This window comes from Sciurus vulgaris, assembly GCF_902686455.1.
Source record: "Sciurus vulgaris genome assembly, chromosome: 8".
NCBI lineage: Eukaryota > Metazoa > Chordata > Mammalia > Rodentia > Sciuridae > Sciurus > Sciurus vulgaris.
Window position 1 is genome coordinate 18,315,430 of NC_136468.1, and position 17,979 is coordinate 18,333,408.

At 39.4% G+C, this 17,979-nt stretch overlaps 1 protein-coding gene and 1 long non-coding RNA gene across 5 annotated transcripts in view; one reads left to right on the forward strand and one right to left on the reverse strand.

The window, feature by feature from the left end:
- Positions 1–17,979, reverse strand: part of CHRM2 (cholinergic receptor muscarinic 2) — a 154,285-nt gene that overhangs the window by 49,737 nt on the left and 86,569 nt on the right. The window lies entirely within an intron of this gene.
- Positions 8,992–17,979, forward strand: part of LOC306667760 — a 50,010-nt gene continuing 41,022 nt past the window's right edge. The window contains exon 1 of the long non-coding RNA XR_013765639.1: positions 8,992–17,609. This is a non-coding gene — a long non-coding RNA (uncharacterized lncRNA). The remainder of the gene's footprint in view (positions 17,610–17,979) is intronic.

Consider the following 17,979-nt stretch of genomic DNA (forward strand, 5'->3'; position numbering starts at 1 on the left):
TCTCTTACGTATTCAAAGTCCTCATCCTCCCACTGATGCCCCCTTGCAATCGCTCTTTCCCATCAGCACACAAGTGTGTAGTACATTCAGAATTTTACAAGTTCTCATTTTAAAAATTGGAATTTATGAAATGATGCCAGTGTACAAAATGGGTCCAAAACTGAATGGACTTGATAATTTCAAGTAGCCACAGTAAGTGAGTGTTACTTTTCCAAATCAGGAGATTTAATTCAGGGCACTTGGCCATTGAGCCACATCCCCAGCCCTATTTTGTATTTTATTTAGAGACAGAGTTTCACTGAGTTGCTTAGTACCTTGCTTTTTCTCAGGATGACTTTGAACATGGGACCCTCGTGCCTCAGCCTCCCAAGTCACTGGAATTATAGGTATGAGTCACTGCACCTGGCAGCAAATTGATTTTTAGGAATTCCAAAACAGACAAAGTGTTTTAACTGATTAGTGATGTGGCTTCAATAAAATACTCCCCTTCATATTCTAAAATAGGAAGAGTTTTTATTCAGTAAATGAAGTTATTGAGAGGTCATAATATTTTATTCTTGCTTGCAGAATTATACAGCACATCTAGTACACTCAGTAAGAAAATAAAACAAAAATTTTAAATTGACTAAAGAATGAATGGACACCAAATGCTTTAATACCACATAGAGGAAAGTTCTGGCATTTACCGTGTGGCTTTTTCAGGTACATATATTCTCCCCTGGTGGCTCTCCATTTGTCAGCTATCCTAACTCATTTCTCAGGTATCCCTAAGCAATAGCCAAAAAGGAATAATCTAATATGGTTCATAACAGTAAGGATGTCAATAGCCAAAAAAAGAATAAGCTAATATGGTTCATAATAGTAAGATGTCATTGCACAGCAAACAAATGTTCATTCTCTATCTCTGACTTAAGTGTATAGCAGCTTAATACTTCCAGTTCGTTTGCAAGAGCATCAAATCAGTAATTACAACTTGAAAATTGGAGCCCACTGAACACTTTACCAATAATGAAACTACCTGATTCCTTAGTTACTACATCTATGTTAGGAAAATAAACAAAACAACAAGAAAAACATTGTGACAAGTTTTATAACAGCAGAAGTGGGCCGCCTTCAAAAGACATGCTGAGTGGGGAACAGAAATGGTGTTTTATAGCCTCGTGACTGGGGTGAGCTCCTGATTCCTAGGCACCTACCTGTACAAATCAAAGTGGAATTCTGGTGCTTACTCTGTAGGGCCAGCTTACATGGTTGCCCACCAAGGCCAAAGCAACTGCTTCTCCAGTGGGTGTTCCTGAGGGGAGCTGAAGAGGGAGAGGCTTCTAGCCTCCCTGAACAGTGGGTCCCAGGGTCAACCTCACATCACAACTGGGCCTCAAGTCAGGCATGTCCATTGTCTGCTGCAGGGTCAGGCACCAAGAGGTCATCCTTCTGCCTCTGGTAAAATGACTGTCATAATAATAGCAACACAGAAAAAGAACCTTCCTATGATCCCACTCCCTCCCCCTGTCCCCTGTGTGTGTTGTTTTGTTACTGTGGCTTACAATAAAAAATTCTCTCAGCAACTGACTGTACAGCTGTAGGCAAAGCGATTGGAATTAAGGCTGATGTGTTGGCAGTCCCCGTTTCTTTAATAATAAAGGATAATATTAGGACGCTGTAACAACAGAAGAACAAGTCTAACAACTCAAACACTGTTGGCAAAGGGAGTAGGAATGTGAATTTTGTGGGGGAGACTTCCTGCCTCCCTTTGCAACTGATAAACCCATGGCCAGCTATTTTATATATTGGTGTTCTGTGATGGAGGATTCAGAAACCAGATCTATTTCCAATCTAGGCTTCCTATTGCTATCCACATGTATCTGTCTATACTCATTAATCTTAGGCCAGAGTGAAGTGGGTGTTTTTTGTTCTTGTTGTTTTTATTTTTCCTAGATGACTAAGAGTTGGCATTTCCCCTTAAATAGTATATTTATATTAAAGATCATCTACAAAAGAGCTCAAACAGAAAAGAAATAGTACACATAAAAAAAAGAAAGTACAAAAACTAAAGAAAAATCAAAACAAAATGGCCACTGGCTAACTATTCTTTCCCTTTCTTCTCTCATAAAGACCATATGTTATAGTCTGTGCCATTCCAGAGTCCTGAAATAGACTCTCTCCTTTCTCAAGATCATCCTCCTTTTCTTGTTCAAAATTATTTTTAAATTCTACTCTCTCTGTTGCAATAGTAAAATGATGACAATTATAGTCCCTCTCATTTCACCACCAAAAATATGCATCAGGGTGGACTGGAATTTAGAGATCTTACTTTTGAATTACTTCTAACATTAGGAGAAGTACAAGGATAAGAGAGGGTGCTTTGTAAATATCAGTTGGTGCATGTACTCAAATTTATTCAGGTAAAATAAAATAAAGAAACTCAAATACACACTTGACACATGCAGTCAACAGGTGCAGTGGATGCTGAGACGGTGATGTGATTGACACTTTATACACCTGTGAAATGTGCCAACTGGGAATTCAGGTATCAAGAGAATAGCACTTCATTATTTGTTATCAACTTAGTTTTACAATAATATTTTTCAAAGCTAGGACCAAAGGATAGAGAGAACGTTCAAACCTCAGTGTATGAGGGTAGTTCATCCAAAATTATGCAAAACCAACTGCTCGGACCAATGAGCCCTTTTTAGGACTCCAACTGCTTAACAGGATGAAGTGTGCCTCCTTGAGAAGACTCAGCACTCATGGTGATGAGTGGTTGAGCTGAATCAGGTCACCCTGGTGTGAATGGTTTGGTTCCCTCCTATATTCACGGGTTGAAACTACATCTCCAGTGTGACAGTGCTGGGAGGTGGGGTTCTTCAGAGGTGCTTAAGTCATGAGGCAGAGTTCTCACGAATGTGCTAATACCATCACTTAGTGGGCTCACAGAAGAGGGTTCTCCTTTGACCCTTCCACCTTCCACTGTATGACAATGCAACAAGAAGTCTCTCACCAATTCCAATACTTTGATCTTGGACTTCCCAGCCTCTAGAACTGTGAGAAATAACTTTCTGTGGATTGTAAATTTCCTTAGACTCAGGTGTTTTGTTACAGCAGCACAGAGTAGACTAAGACACGGGTTTGTCATGGCTATGGATGCACAGCCCATTCAGCTCATGGCTTGACGTTGATGCACAGTATGCTGACACAGCCTGAAACACAAGATATTCCATTTTATTCTGTCATTAGAATTCAGACTTTGCCTTAAGGGAAATAATGAAGAGCCAAGTAGTGGGTAGGAGACTGAAGACAGGAATATTCCAAGGAAGTAAACAAATATAAAATAGGAACCTCAATAGAAGAGTTGCTTAAAGCACCATTTTCACTCACATTATTATTATTTATGTCAGTCACATTGTTTATAAAAACTGAGTTAATTAATGCACTGGTATTATGGGATGATATAATGTCTTGACTCATGAAGTTAGGACACATTTTAGAATTTGGCCATGAGAAAATAAGGAGAAAGGTGAGTATTTTTCTCAGAAGAATTGGTCTGATGTTAAAGAAAACAGGAGCATTTACTACTCCTTTATGACTGAATGGAAATGGAAACAAGCGGAGTGAGAAGGGAGACACCTGTGAAAATAATTAACATCCAGCTAAATGAAAGTTATCACAGGGATCAAGGCCTGCTCCATTTAAGTTAATGTGCTGGAAAGAGGAGAAAAACAGTTGAAGAAGCTGTGAGACATTTTCTTAGTGGAAAGGGCATCTACTGAAGTGTTTTTTTTTTTTTGTTTTTTGTTTTTTTTTTTTTAATAGAATAAATACATAGCATGTATTAAAGAATTTCTAAAACTCAGAGAAATGTCCCTCAGGGTATTCTTGTAGCATTTTTTAGCCCTCTCTCCTCAGCCATTTCATTTCTTGATTTGTATACTTCAAATAAAAACCTTGCTTCTTTTTTCTAGGATGAAACCCGTATATCCTACTCCTACAACACAGCTCTAGGTTCCCAAAAGGAACCCAGAGAGATACGTACCCATTGTAGGGTAGAGTGCCAGGAGGAGCATGCCAGCACTAGGACTGAAGGGGACAGGAAGCCCATCTGATAGGCACTGCGGTCTTCAGTAGAGGGATGCGGCAATCTGTAGAGACCTTGCAGAAGGAGCAATAAGTACCTTAATCCAACTCTTCTTTTGTTTTCAGATCATGTCCTGGTGCCTCTCATTGGTGACACCCAACTGACACTAAAGGGTAGGAGAACCCAGAATGTAGTCCACATCTGTCCGCACTAAGCGTGGTGAAAGAGTGGAGAAGGAAATGCGTCCAACTCACCTAACGTTTCAGGTCTTACATGTTTTCCCTGGTTTCTGGTGGAGGGTTTTTTGTGGTTCCCTGGACTCACTGTTCATGGCAGAGAAATTTTTAGAAAAGAGAGTTCAGACAGGAAATCCAGTGAACATGAAAAGGAAAACATGTAAGCATTAGTCAAAAGAAATAAAACAAACCGAGTTAATGGATTTAGATGAAAATTCACAGCTCCGTGAAACCTTAGGGAAAGGCAGGTGATGGGGAAGAAAGCCATGGTGATTCGGAGACTTCACAAGTAGGGACACACCTGGCTGGCCTCCTTTCCCTTCGTCTTCCCTTCTCACAGGTCATCAAGGTGCCAGCTCATAGTCTCTATTGACACCAGGTGTCTGACTGATATTAGCAGCTGAGCTCAGCAGGTCCTCTTTTTGTTAAGTCCATTTCTTCACCGATTCAATTCTCATTATTTAATTGACTAGTCCAGCTCTGTTCCAACGTCCACTCTCACCATGATGGTGAAAGGATGGAAGAGACACTGGATAGGAAAATGTCAGGATGCATATGCTTGCTGAGACTTGTCCTTCTCCTTAGATTAATCTTCTAGCCTCCACGGTCAGTCTACGTTGTTGGTGGGCTCTCCCGAGAGAGGAAGTAGGAGTACAACCTGGAACCAGAGATGCGGGCATGTATCTCTATTATTTTTGCCATCTCTTGGTTTGTTTTCCTAAAAAGACCTGACTCATTCTCTAACTCTTAAAGCACAAGGATCCTTGTTCTGGAATAAGATGCAAAGTTTTGGGTTCCACGTGTATTTCAGTCACTGCCTCTGTCTTTCTGCGGGGAAAAAGATTGATCTGTTCTCTATATTTTCATTGCCTGACACAGTGTACATGGAAGGTATTCAATGAATGGATGTTGGATAAATGCTGTGTATGTGGCATAACTAAATGTTCCATTGATGTGATATTTTACTAAGTGTGGGTTCCCAAGGATAGGCAAAACAAGTTATGCATATATCCAAGATATTCATGACCGTGGAAAAATCATGAGAAACCAATGCACTAGAAAAGCTATCTCTATGTAATTGCATTTTGGTAGGTTGTTATAAAGGGTAACAATTCTACTGAGGTCTCAGCCAGGTCCACTTGGCAACACCACTGAGTCAGTGGTATTGATAGAGGCCACTGACTTTGAATAATGTGGGTATTTAGATGCTCAACCTCCGAACACTCAAACTGTACTTAGCTTTACTGCAGTGAAACACAAACTATAAATAGTAACTAAGATTTGATATAATTGCGATTAAGTACTTATCTTAATATTTACCAGGAAAGAAAGATAATCAAATGCAACATATTTGGATTTGTGATGTTAAATAAATGCTACAAAAGATTTCTGGGAGGTAGTTTCCTGGAGTTGCACTCTGGTCACAGTGGGTGGAGAATATCAATTTCGAAGTCAGAAGACCAGGCCTCATGGTTTAAGAGCATAAGCAAGCTGAACAATACCCTCGGTACTCAATGCCTCCTGTGTAAAGCAGTAGGGCTGGATTATAAGATCTCTAAGAATGGCTCAATTAAGTCTGTAAATCAATAAAGTAAATACATGAACAATAGCAGAAAGAAGGAAAGGCAAAAAATGAAAAAAGGTAGAGGAAAAATTAAGCTATTGCTTTTAGCAGAATATTTTGTAACTTGTAGTGATAGGACATGATATAGTTAAAAATATTATATTTTATATTGTCGTATTAGAATTGCAGAGCTATTTGTCCTATAGCAAATATTGGAAAGGGATCAGTGATGCCTTCAAAGCTTCCCTTGGGATCTGTTTTGCCCTTTTCTCTTTCCCAGTTCCCCTAAGCCTTCCCATACATTCCTGCCCTGTCCTGCAATCTGCCCACACACCACAGCGTCCTTCTCTTGGGCTATTACTACTTCCTTCTGCACTGAAGATCTATGGTTTCAGTTCAGAGCGTAGGAGTCTACAGAGCTGGACCCTGTGCCTCTGACAGGAGTGAGCCAATCTGCTTGGAAATGAGAGCCACTCCAAAGGCAGCAAAGCTTCCTCAATCAGAGAGACCTGAAGAAGGAAGAAAGAGGAGAGAGCAAGAGGGAAAGATGGGTGGCAGAACCTGGGAAGCTAATAGCAGAAAGAAAGGGGAGAATGCACGTAGACCATTGGCCATTTCGGTAAAAGTATAGGACTTTCCTTCCAAGTTCAACTCAGCATGTTGTTCAAGGAAAATGAGCTGGTGCTCACAGGGTGAATGAGAAGCAGTGAGGAAATGGGTGAAGAAATAAACTCAGTGAAATATTACACTTTACAGGTTTCTCCAATCCTGGGAGAAAGTGATCCTTGGAAGGTATTATTAGGAAGTGACAGCAAATCATCTTCTGTCCGCTTCTCTTATGCAGATCTCCCAACTCCCTCTTTTTCCATATGCAATCAGAGTGGGAGAATAGCATGCTGTCAAGCAAGTTATACATAAAGTGAGGCCAAGAGGGGAAGCTGCAGTAATGAAACCTTCTCATGCTGGCCGGCCAGCCAGCCAGCCTCTCTAGCCAGTCACGTTTTATTACTTTCTGCTCCAAGTGTCCTCTCTCTAGTGCCTGTCATGTATCCAATGTAAGGTTTCAAATCAAATCTATATTCACTCTCCTTTCTTTGGACTGCCTTTTCTGTGCCAGTGGAAGCTTGATAACAAATTCCATGTACCATCGCAGTTGACAGGGTTCCCTTGTATTTGATGTGCCTGGTGCATTTTTTGTTTCATTTCTACTGGAAGAAAGAAGCTGAAGTAACAAGAACATTTCTAGCTGGATATTCTGTGTGGTCCTGTGCAAAAAGCTTCACCCAGTAGCCCACTGAGAGAATGCCTACTCTGGGTGGAAAGGAGGCCTTGATGTCCTGTCTGAGTGCCAGGCTTGCTCAGTTCTTGTTCAGTCTCTTCCATGAAATCCTTATGTCACTTTGAGCACCTCACTTTATTTTATTGCTACAAAGTCCACAGTTATCAAATAAGGTGGTCCAATAGAAAATCACAATCATCACAATAGAAAAATGTGCAAAAATGACATGAATAGAGATTTCACAGGACATATTTACAACAAATAAACAAAGAATCTCAGCTTCATTACTAGTTATACTAGTAATCAGATAAATGCAAGTGAAGACCACCATAAATCATTTTAATTGGACTAGATAGGCAACAACAAAGAAAATATTACAATACCAGGTGCTGAAAATAACACAAAGGAACATAATAACTATTACCATAGACATTGCCATAGAATTATAATTCCAGCAGCTTGGAAGGATGGGCAGGAGAATCAAGTTCAAAATCAGCCTCAGAAACTTAGTGAGGCCTTAGGAAACTTAGCAAGACCTGTCTCAGAATAAATGGGTTTGAATGTGGCTCAGTGGTTAATAAAAAGAAAGAGAAAAAGAAAAAGAAAAAGAAATTGCTGGAGAAAATTTCCATTATAGAAAACAATGTGGTTTAATAAAGAAGAATATTTCTACTTCCTGTATCCAATTCCTCATAGAATGAGCTTATATGACAGAAAACCATTACATTTAAAGTAATGGATGAATGGGTAAGAGTATCTACCTATATTTATAGGGATTGGAGGGTCTAAATATGAGGAGTCATGAAAGAAGGAATTAATAGATGCATGTATAATTTCATTTGTTTATTTTAGGTTGTTTTTACAAACATCTCCCTGATCATTTAAAAACTAAGGGTGTTAGGTAAAGTGGATCTTATTGCTTCTTTCTTTCTTTTTTGAGATAAAGAACTAGACTCAAAAACTAATTGACTCACCAATTAATCCAGAAAATATGAATATGGAACTAGATATCAATTATTTCCAGTTGATAGAGGAGAAAGGATGCTTGGACCGATCAGGGTTTGGAATTTTGTTTGAAGCACTGTCTGCATTAATAACTGAAGAATAATTACTTCATTTCTCTGAGGTTCTATGTTGTCTTCCTTTCTTAAAAAAAAAAAAGAGGATACTTATGTTCACATTCTGGAGTCGTTCTAACGATTGATTATCTAACGATTTATCTACACTCTGATAAATATTAGTTTCCAACTTATTTTACTTCTCATATTAATACCGGTCTCTTTGCAATGAGACACAGGTGAAAAATGTCATCTTGCCAGAGAAACTACCCCATGTCTCCATGGACTAAGCACAGACAGACCTTTCAACCACTCTTCTGGATGGTCATTCTGTCTTGCTCCCTGTTCTTGATGTCCTTCATCTCTTGTCCCCAGTTGTAGCCCCTCTGCTCAGTGCCCTCTTCCTGCTACCTTGGTTGCTTTCCACAGTGCTGCCTTCCTTCTTGCCCTGAGACCTCGTGGGTCCACTATGGATGGACTTGTCTCTGCATCACCAGTTGTAAACTGCCCACCCCCTCGTTCTCTGTACATGAGAAGTTGTGGTGTAAAGAATACTGCCTTCTTTGTAATTGTTCAAACTATCCTCTGTTAACCCAATAAAAACAATGTGACATTCTTGCCATCCTGCCTTTTCTGCTTTATCACCAGATCTGTGGTCTCCTGCTCAGTTTTTCAGAATCTATTGGCCTTGACTTGTGGTAGTCTTCTATACTTCTATGCTTCTGTTACCACCAAGTTGATTGAAAGTCCATGCAGTGGATCCCTTGGATCCCTTGGATGGCCTAAACTAACATTTCTTGGCCTCTTCAACTCTATTTATCTTCATTTCCAACTTTCCCTGAACCACTCTCACAGGCCTTGGTCTTACCTACGTACACATTATTCTAGCCTTGAGGCCCTTAATATTTCCTTGTCTGTCTCCAACTTAGAATTCTGGTGCTCCACTTTCCTTGTTCCAATGTACTGACTTCTTAACTATAGAAAGACCCTTTTACTAGGCCATTCACTTAGTAATTTTCCTCCTGAGTTCTTTTTCTTATTTCCAGCTCCAGCAAGGCAATAGTCCATTTCCTTACCCATCCGTGGACTTGGATCTCTTGCTCCTCGCGGTTGTGGGAAATGCATTTGGCACACTGTACCCTTCCAAAAGCCCCAGTGCAGGATTAACCCAGCCTACTGCTGTAGAGAGTTACCCTAGCCTCAGGACTGGAACCAGGATTAAAATAAATTGAATCCTCCCCAGTCATCTCTCCTTCCAAGTGTTTTTGACAGATATTTCAAACCTTCACTACTTGTCTCATTTCCCGAGTTCTTACAAGTGTCTCCTGACTCCTGCATTGTTAGGAATGGAGGCTATCAAGAGAGAAGGTTCTAATCATCCTTCCTTGACACTGGTGACTTCCCTCTAATTGAACCCAATTTTTTCTCTTGGTTCCACAGAAGGCAACCTCTCTTAGCTACACTTAACCCCACTGCCTGGTCCCATCAACTCCGCCCGTTTGCGGTCCTTAATCTCTGTCTCCTGATCTTTAAATTATAAATAATAATCATTCTGTTAATGGAGGGAATCATTTTCTTCAAAGAAGAAGAGCTTCTTAGCAGAAGTCCCAAGCAGGAGGAATTCCTATCAGATAAACAGGTACATGGCATAGTTGTAGAGGCCTCCTGGGCAGATGGCCAAACCAGCAATGATGAAAGGGATATAATAAATTTTCCATGGTGAAAATTGTGTTATCACTTGGAGAAAAACCTACAATCATCATTTTACAGCATGTCTACATTAACCTTTGTTATAAAAATAAGGAACAAACCCAAAGACTTCAACTACCATATTCTTTCCCACAATTTCACCTTTTGACTGTCTGTGACAACATTTCTCTCCTTCAAATTGACTTTCCATCCCTAGATCCTAAGGAAATGAGAGGATATAAGGAAAAGAGGCACACAGATACTTTTTTTCTACATCAACTATTTGTCTATTTTCCCCTTCCTAATTCACTTCTGTATATGAAGAAAGAAAGAAAAACAAATAACAAAAGCCAAAACCCCACAGATGATTTTTTTCCATGTTGCTCCAAATTACTTGCTGGCCTTGGACATAAGACTAGTCAAACCCATCCTTAGTCTGCTGGAGACAATGATGGCTTGATTGACATTGTTCCTGGGGATGAGAAGCAAAAATGATTTCACGAATATAAAATGGAGGATATTATTTGGGCAGCAATTTCAATGAAAGTCCAGGAATTGCTTCTTTGTGCATATAGTCAGTCTACCAGGGAAAGTAATTACAATGATTCTCCTGGTTGCCTTTCTCTGGGTCTGGAACTGAAGACCTAGAAGCTGACAGAGGAACTAGAAAGTGACCTTTGAGGTTGTTTCCTTTCTCTGTGGGGGAAAATGCTCCCTCCAGAAAGGTTTTCATACTTCTGCCTTCGTGTAGGCCCAGGTCCTAGTGTATTTTAAAAGTATTTTGCCTTTCCAGGTTCAAGTGATTTGCAAATGGGTAGCAACATTCTACTTGTGGTAAATTTGAATATAATATAGCATGGAAAATACAGGTACCAAGCTAAAGTATATACTCTGTATTGGGAGAGAATAAAAACAAAACAAATAAGAACATCAACAAAGCCCTTGATTTCCCCATATGATTTCAATCACAAGAAATCCAAGAATAATGATGGCGTTACCCAAATAAATACATGCTGAAAATAAAATAAAATTTTCTGAAACTTCATGATAACACCAATACAACTTTTAAGATTATAAACCTTTTGAGGGAAGAGCTTTGTCTCATATATATCCTTGTACTTCTTGCTACTCTGTACAGTTTTGGATTTATAGACTATAAATAAGTGCTTTGGAAATCAATACACAAATTATTTAATTTTTATCAATTTATATCATCCAATGCTGTTTCCAATATCAGACTCTCCAAATTTTTCAGTTTATATATTCCAAATATTTTGCATTCATATATTTCTTATAATCTTATAGCATTTTGATATGTATTATATAATTTAATGTGTAGAATCACACCCAAATTAGGTTGGTATTTCCATTTGCCATTCAAGGCAAATGAGTCTAAGTGGAGTTGAATGATTTGCATGTTGCAAATTTATCTACAATCAAAGCTGGGACAAAAATGTCTGCCTCAAAATCCTCATTCCATTTCAACAAGCTGGTATCTTTCATCCTATGATCATATAATCTATGAGAAGATCAAAAATGATTGAGCCAATTGTTGGAGGTTATTGGGTCCATTATGGAATAGCTGCACACCCTCTTGGGACAGTGCCCACATCCTTGATCTTATCCCTGGCTGGGTTCAAACCTTGAATTAGTAGCAGTGTAATTTTGATAATTATTTCATCATTCTGATTCGGTCTTTCTCTTGACTAACAACAAAATAATAATATTTATCTTATACAGTTGTGAGGATTAACTGAGAAACTGTAAGTGTTTAGTATTTGGCCAGGCACACAGTAAGTGCCTCATACATGATTACTGAGATGTAATAAATTAATATTAGTACAAATAAAGAAACACATTCTTGAAAGTTGAGGTAAGAAAGTCTTCAGGAAGATTTTCCACGTCACATGTGTGGCTGAGGATGGCCAGTGTCAGGGCTTGATATCCCCCTAACCCTCCTATTGTCAACATGTCTTCCCAGCCTTCCCTGCCCACTCACACAGGGCTCCTCACGCCTGACACCCTATGCTTTGCACTTTCCTCTTTTGCATCTGAATCTGGACATTCATGCCAAGGCAGCTGTCAATGCAGAGCCTGCTCAGCAGCCTGGCAATTGTAGCTGCTTCTTAACCTGCTTCCCCATCCCCTACTGACAAAGGACCCTGCTTCTAACCTACCTGCAGGGTCATGTTGGTCCCGTTCCCTCCGCCGTGTTCAGTAAATGCACAAATACACATCCAATAGTCCTTCTAGCTGCCACAGGGCTGTGAGTTACTTTCGAGTTTGTGCTGCACTGCTGTCTGAATATGTGCCCAGGTTTCCCCTTTTGTGTGCACAGACAGGTGGGCTCTCCATGTATTCCACTGAGAGAAGTCTGTCAGCCAGCGTTTTTGCTAGTGTTCATGAATATGCAGGCTCTCTTCTGAGGCGGTGTTTATTTTAAGATACTTTGTGCTACAGAGGAGCTCATGGACAGCTGAATCTCTGTTTCATTTTCTTGCTGAATTCCTATTTGACCCTCTAACACTATTTTACTTAGAAACACCAACCTACCTTGAAAGTTCAACTGGTTCTAGCTCCCCAATTTTTGGTCTTCTACTGTTGCCCTGAGACATTTCCAGAAGATAATATCAAGTTAAAGAACTACTAGTTCAGAAACGTATTTTTGGTCAAGGAGATATTAGTTGGGTGGCTTCTTATAAGCCTAATAGGAGCACCGTGTATCATGGATGCATAAATTGAGGTAATCTGAGAATTCATAGTGTAACTCAAAAGGTCTCAGGTCTTAGTACTAGAAACAAAAGTGATATTTCAGTGACAGAAAGCTATGGTCCTGTTGTTTTCCTTATTTTCAATTTTTGGGAAAAATACAATGGAAAGTTCAATTTCCAATAGAAATTAAAAAAAAAAAAAACCAAAGAGGAAGCCAAAAATACCAGGTGAGTTTAAAGGCATAGAATAAAAGGAACACATGAGAAGAGATAGCATGTCTAAGAGATGATGGATTTCTTCGGTACAGCTCCAGAGACACCCTCAGTAATGGTTAGATGTCACCAAGAGACAGATGACAGCTAAAAAAAAAAAAAAAAAGAAAGAGCCCTGCTGATGGTTATGTTCCTGTAATGGGATGGGCTGCAGTGTCAGGGAGACTCCTGACACTGGAACTCTCCAAGCGGGCTGCCTGTTGCATGAGCTGAAGACGGAGTCCCTGTGTGAGCTGGGCTTGGTGACCTCTAAGTTCCCTTCCAGCCTGTGCAGGCCATGATTAAAAATGAAAACGTGAGCCAACGTGCCACTCCTAGCCAGGGATGAAGACTCCGACAGTCAGCGGTGAGAAAAGGATCTGAAGGACAAAGATGCATTTTCAAGGGGACAGAGAAGGAGAAGAAAAGAGCTAAATTCAAAACAAATTCTTCTGTGCATTGTCTGTGGTCGCCCCAGTGCGTGCCTGCAAACCAGCAAAGCATGTGCAAAATCAAAGAGGATAAAGACGTTTGGGAAAAACTAAATTATTTCTCTGCATCCTTTGCAAACGCAGAGGCAGACGAGAAAGCAGCCTGCCCTGGGGTTATTCTTCTCCGACAGTGAAGGTGAGCCTCTGTCAAGGAGTGATGTGTTAAATGAAAGGGCAAAGGGACAAGAGGAGAACTAAAAACGCCAGACATCACAGAGAAAGGATGCCAATTCTGGAAGAATGAGAGAACAGCACTTTGGGCTTCCTGACAAAACTGTGTTTTATCTTTCAAAATAGGCACGCTAAAAATTGAGTCCTGCAGGGGCGCTCTGTTTGCTATTGAGTTTTAGTAATAGGACTGACACGGGTCCTGGGGTCAGGTAACCAGGAGCACTTCCTAAGGGAAAGAGGAGGATGAACTGCAGTAACTGCCAGAACCCAAAGTCTTACTCTCTCCCATCCTCGAGGCCAAAGTGAGGACAATGTTTCTGGGTTTGCTTAGACTGGAATCTTCTCATGGAGTCTACCAGCAGCTGGCAGAGTTTGGGGACCTTGCAGAGATGACAGTGGGTTCCAATGAGAGAAAGACAACAGACCTCAAATACTGTATTTTTAATGTCTTTATCCTTTTAAAGTGCAAAATCTACACTGGGTTTTTATAAGACTGATTCTAATAGCAGCCCACCTCCTCTTGAGACTCAGTTCTAATTCTAAAGGCTGAGCAGTTTTTAATCATTTCCTGGAGACTCCACAAGGATCTAAAAGTAAGATATGAAAGTCCCTGTTTAGACCTAGGAAAGAAACCAAGGCTCAGAGAGGTGTTCTCACTACCTCTAAGTCACATAGCTTGACATGGACTTGACTGCTGATTATAGAACTGGAACTTAACCCACTTAACCATGAACCACGAATATTTTCTGGCAATTTAGTGGATGCATTCACTACAACTGGAATATCTCTTCTTCCTTACAACCGTCTCAAAATTAGCAATGGCAAATAATCAAACAAGAAGCAAAACGATGTCAGTGATACCAATAGCCTCAGTTCTACCTCACTCGTCACTTGACTTTGCCTGTTGTGACGTATATATGTTTCAGAACATCAGTTTGAATATATTTCTAGGTTCAAAGAAAACTATAGAAGACACTATTTATAGATGGTGAAAGACAAACCTCTCTCTGGGCTGCATGGAGAAATAATAGCCTACCATGTGGTCCAGGTCAATGCACTGTGCTTTGCTTTAGTTATTGTTGTTGACTCGGGTGTCCTGTTCACAATAGTGATAGAGAGACTCGAATAAGAATCCATGGTGCTTGTCTACTTAGAGGTTTTTGATAAATCATGAAACATTTCAGAGCTTTTTTATTCCATTTGATGAGAGGATAGGTCCACGTTAGGTCTGAAGTACCTTTTGATCCTAAAAACGGTGATTCTAAATGTTGGTTGCCACCAGATCATGAAAGAGCTTGAATGCCAAGTTAATTTTATCCTGAAAACCATGGAGAAACTACTGCAGAGTCTTAAGCTAAGGGCTGATATAATGGCAGCAGCACTTTTGGAAGATTAATCTTGTAATGGGATGCAGGAAGAATTGTACTAAGAAAAGCTTCGTGGAATGAGGTTCAGATAAGAGGTTAATGCAGTAAACTCGGGCCTGAACAGATAAGGGGATGAACTGGAGCCCTGGCCTGGAAACTTTCTGTAGGACTATATTATTAGCCAGGCAAGGTCAAAGCCCTGTTGTACTTGACAGTCCTTCAAATGTTAGGAGACAATGTGCTTTTATTTGGCCATTGCTTGTCCGGGTTTAACTTCAGTTTTGTCAGCTGAGCCTCAAATAAGCATTATTTAAATTAATAGGAAATGATATTTCAAAGCCAAGTAGTTATCTATCACTTAGTTGTGCTATATAATCTATCTAATTCATTTTCTCCACATGCAAAATCAAAAAATAGCACCTAACTCCCAGAGTTTTTAAGAGACAAAATGCAAATATTATTTCTTGCTTTAGAGCTTAATATATATTCAATAAATAGCAATTTATTATTATCTTGATGTCATCCTCCTTGCCTCTAAGGAAATATTCCAGGGTGTAAGCACCATGCCCCATTCTTGGTCTGTGATTCCAGATTTTCACACCGATAGTCAGAAAGGCTGACTATGTGCCAGGCAGGTCCCGTATTGAGGATCTGGTATAGAATCTTAAGCCTCATAATGCCTCAAGCAGCCATGAACTAGTGTTAACTCCATTTTTATAGTGAAAGAGACGAAAGTAGAAGATGATTAAGTAACTTTCCCAAAATCACATAACTAGGAGACAGTTGCAGAGCCAGTATTTAGCCAGGTAATCTAATTCTACAGCCTATGTCTTTAATCTCTCCATAAGGTTTCCTCTGTAGGGCTCTCCATCAAAGAGATAGATAACTACCGCTACTGCTTCCTACTCATGCCATCTCCTGAGATTGTATTCATGGTTTTAAAGCTTGTGAATCAGCCAGGAGCAATGGCCAATCGCACACCTTCGATCCCAGCTACTTGAGAGAATAGGGCAAGAGGACTTCAAATTCAAGGCCGTTCTCAGCAACATAGCAATACTCTGTCTAAAATACAAAAATCTCAATCACGCTATGGATTTATTGATTTTGTTATCACCTTCATTGATTCTTTAATAAAATTACTATATAAAACTTCCCTGTTTTAATTTTTGAAATGGTATATAATATTGTACTTATTAACATAAATGTCACCTGGATATTTTTGGCTCATTATTAAACCTACTGATATTACTTACATTTATTATTCTAAATTTTATGTATTAATTTTTTTGTGGTACTGAGTATCAAACTCAGGGCTTTTAGCATGTTAGGCAAGTTCTTTATAGCTGAGCTGTATACTCAATCCAACTTGATTCTAAATTTTAAAACTATCCTGTTCAACTATTATTATTTTACAGATTTTATCTGAGATATTAATAAATATGTTATAAAGTATATGAGCCAAATATATATGAACATAAAATCACAACTTGTAACCTATGGCTAGACCAAAATTGATACACAATCAATTTCACTGGATATACTTATTTAACTGGCTATGGATTTATTTACATGAATTCTCTTCCATTTCACAACATTCGATTTTTATTGTAAGCAGACTTTCTCCTCTGAAACTTCATCAAATGCCCACATAAGATTTATTAAAATATTTGCTTTATTTCTACCACTGTAGCAGTGATGTGACCTTTCTTAACTTATTTAATTTTCATGAGGTACTTTCCTCTCATTTGAAAAGTATAAGATAGTAAGCTCTGCTAGTTGTAATTTAATTATTTCTGTTAGGAGTCAAATTATTGAACATTTAAAATTATTTACTTGATATTTCCATTCCAATCTTATCTTAAGGAGGAAAATAAATAATATTTGCATAGAATGGTAACAAAGAAAACTCCATTTCTGTGTAATTTTTCTCCTCTACCTTTCACAATTGCACGTTAGTTCAGGAGAGTAAATAGCATTGTCCCCTCTTTACAGATAGAGAAGCATTGAAGCTACAGAAGCTTTTCCCCCAAATTGTCATGACTTGAATGGAGCACTAGGCCTAGAACCTGTTTAACTCAAGTTCGTATTATTGTTATTAAGACCAGGAAAGCCCTGAATCAAACTGCAAGTTAAATGGAGTCACACCTGGGTAAGCCTCTAAAAGCAGAGATAAAATAACAATTCTTCCTAAAACCAAACACACTACTTTTAGGGGGAAACACATCACGAATCATCAGGGCCCTACAAGGGACTGCTGTGGCAGGTTTCCTTCTGTGGTACTTCCTCATGGGGACAAGTAGGTTGCCATCTGTGATCGCTAAGTGGAACTCAAATCAGGAGGTGACCTCTGAATGTGGCTGTGAAGGAAGACAGGCAGAGCTCCTAAGCTAAAAGCATTGTCTTTAATTAATTACTCCACCTCTTCAGACAGGAATTATGTAAATGTTGGATTGCTTCATCAGCACTTTTAAAAGTTTCTGGAGCCAGGAGCTAATGACTCCACAACACAGAAAACCTGCAGGAGAAACCATCTCTACAACTGGCTTTTCTAGAGTAGTGTGCAGAGGTAGTACTCAGATTAGACAGAAAGATGAGGTTTGGGCCAGGTCACCTAACTCCACACTAAGTAGCTGGCCTGTTCCCCACTCCAGGAATACCTGCCTATCCCTCGTGAAGAGTGAAGCCCTGGAATCCACTAATGCTAATGCACTTGCTGTTGGTAAGTCATCAAGTTTGATTCCCCTTTATTACTAGGAAAAACTCAATTAGAAATAACTGCAGGAGACCCTCTCCTATTAAATCTGAGCTCAAAATGTCATGGACCGTGTGATGAAAGAAAACGAGTTCCATCTCCCCTTTCTAAGTGAGATGTAATGGTCATGTTTGATGTCAAAACCATGAAAATCTTATCTCAAGACTTGATTGTCTGTTTTTTCAAGCCTATTGCATATATTTATGTCAATCAAAAGAAAATTCTTTACACTTCTCCATTTGGATAAGTGCACAGGGCTCGTCTTCTCATCAACCAACTTGAAAACCTAATTATACTGAAGCAGATGTTGTGTTTAACACCAATTGATGTGGCAAGC